This window comes from Fistularia commersonii, chromosome 9 (assembly GCF_037954325.1).
Source record: "Fistularia commersonii isolate RoL2024-O1a breed Wild chromosome 9, RoL_Fcom_v1.0, whole genome shotgun sequence".
Classification (NCBI taxonomy): domain Eukaryota; kingdom Metazoa; phylum Chordata; class Actinopteri; order Syngnathiformes; family Fistulariidae; genus Fistularia; species Fistularia commersonii.
The window spans coordinates 16790786-16793285 of NC_141292.1; the positions used below are offsets into that span (position 1 = coordinate 16790786).

The 2500-nt window shown below is 42.8% G+C and overlaps 1 protein-coding gene across 3 annotated transcripts in view; it reads left to right on the top strand.

Annotated features, from left to right (window-relative positions):
- Nucleotides 1-2500, top strand: part of myo18b (myosin XVIIIB) — a 44796-nt gene that overhangs the window by 1109 nt on the left and 41187 nt on the right. The window lies entirely within an intron of this gene.

Genomic DNA, 2500 nt, shown 5'->3' on the forward strand with positions numbered 1-2500 from the left:
AGTTAGCGTGATGGTACCAAACAAAGAAGAGAGATAGCGCGGTGGTACCAAACAAAGAAGAGAGTTAGCGTGGTGATACTAAACAAAGAAGAGAGATAGCGCGGTGGTACCAAATGAAGAAGAGAGTTAGCATGGTGGTACCTAACAAACAAGAGAGTTAGCACGGTGGTACATAACAAAGAAGAGAGTTAGCACGGTGGTACATAACAAAGAAGAGAGTTAGCACGGTGGTACATAACTAAGAAGAGAGTTAGCGTGATGGTACCAAATGAAGAAGAGAGTTAGGGTGATGGTACATAACTAAGAAGAGAGTTAGCGCGGTGGTACCAAACAAAGAAGAGAGTTAGCATGGTGGTACCAAACAAAGAAGAGTGTTGGCGTGTTGGTACCAAACAAAGAAGAGAGTTAGCGTGTTGGTACCAAACAAAGAAGAGAGTTAGCGTGGTGGTACCAAACAAAGAAGAGAGTTAGCTTGGTGGTACCAAACAAAGAAGAGAGTTAGCGTGGTGGTACCAAACAAAGAAGAGAGTTAGCTTGGTGGTACCAAACAAAGAAGAGAGTTAGCGTGGTGGTACCAAACAAAGAAGAGAGTTTGCATGGTGGCACCAAACAAAGAAGAGAGTTAGCTTGGTGATGCTAAACAAAGAAGATGCCTAGCAAGGAGATACCAAACGAAGAAAAGGGTTAGCTGGCAGGTATCCAGCCATGACAAGGGAAAACTAGAAGGTACCTAAAAAGAAAGGATTAGCCAAAAGGTACCAATCAGAAGATTAGCGAGGATGAAACCTAACCCTGTAGAGGGTTAGCTAGGAGGTATCAACAATGACAAGGGTTAGCTAGAAGGTACCTAACCATGGAGAGGGTTAGCTAGAAGGTATCTAACCATGGAGGGGGGTTAGCTAAAAGGTATCTAACCATGGAGGGGGTTAGCTAGAAGGTATCTAATCATGGAGGGGGGTTAGCTTGAAAGTACCCAAGTATGTAGAAGGTTGGCAAAAAGGTACCAAAGGAAGAGGGTTAGCGATAAGGTACCAAAGAATGAGGAGGGTTAGCTAGACTGTATCTTCATATGGTGAGGGGTAGTCTAAACACAAAGAGGGCACCAAACAAAGAGGAATGTTGACTACAAGTTGCCTAAACATGAAAGAGCTGGCTGGAAGGTATCTAACGTGGGGAAAAGGGCCGGTGAGAAGGTACCTTCAAAGTTAACAGTTACCATGAAAGCACTGGACAAAGAAGGTTAGTGAGGAGGTATCTAACTCCGTAGAGGGTTTGCTATGAGGTATTTAACCATGATGAGGTTTAGCCCGCAGGTACATAGCCATGGATAGGTTTAGCTAGAAGATATCTAACAATGAAGAGGGTTAGCTTGAGGGTATCTATAAAGGAAACCAGTCAGGGAAAAGTAACTTTGAAATAAAGAGGGGTAGCAAGAAGGTACCAAGAAATTCCTCAGAATATTAGCATGATGATTAGCAGGAGATAATGCCCCCCATCCTCCCTCATGTTCAACTAGCTGTAAAGTTGACAATTAGCAGAGTAAACAGAAATGACCAGAGGTTGGCCAATGTTAACTGAGGTGAGCCACTATTTGCAGAATGCTAGCAAATGTTAACAGAAGTTACCTAATGTTAGGTGAGGTTAGCCACTGTAAGCAGAAGTTGACTATTTTAAGTTGAGCTTAGCCAGTGTCAGCTGAAAGTTAGCCAATGTTAGGTTAGATTAGCCTCTATTTCCAGATGTTGACCAATTATCCAATGTTAGTTGATGTTAGCCACTGGAAGCAGAAGTTAGCCACTGTTGGCAGAAGTTTACTAATTCAGGTTGAGGTTAGCCATTGTTCGTTCAGGTTAGCCAGTGTAAACAAAATATTAGCCCATGTTAGCAGAAGTTACCCAATGTTTCTTGAGGTTAGCCACTGTTTGCAGAAGTTGACCAATTAGCCAATGTTAGCAGCATTTACCCACTGTTAGTTGAGGTTAGCAACGGTACGCAGAAGTTAGCCACTGTTTGCAGACGTTTACTTAAGTTGTGGTTAGCCAGTGTAAGCAGGACGTTAGCCAATATTAGGTGAGGTTAGCCTCTATTTCCAGATGTTGACCAATTAGCCAATGTTAGTTGATGTTAGCCACTGGAAGCAGAAGTTAGCCACTGTTCGCAGCAGCTTACTAATTCAAGTTGAGGTTAGCCAGTGTGAACAAAATATTAGCCCTTGTTAGCACAAGTCACCTCATGTTACTTGCGGGTAGCCACTGTTTGCAGAATTGCCCAATTAGCCAATGTTAGCAACATTTACCCACTGTTAGTTGAGGTTAGCAACAGTACACAGAAGTTAGCCAGGTTTGCAGACGTTTGCTTAAGTTGTGATTAGCCAGTGTCAGCAGGAAGTTAGCCAGTATTAGCCACTGGAAGCAGAAGTTTACCAATTCAAGTTGAGGTTAGCCAGTGTAAACAAAATATTAGCCCATGTTAGCAGAAGTTACCTAATGTTTCTTGAGGT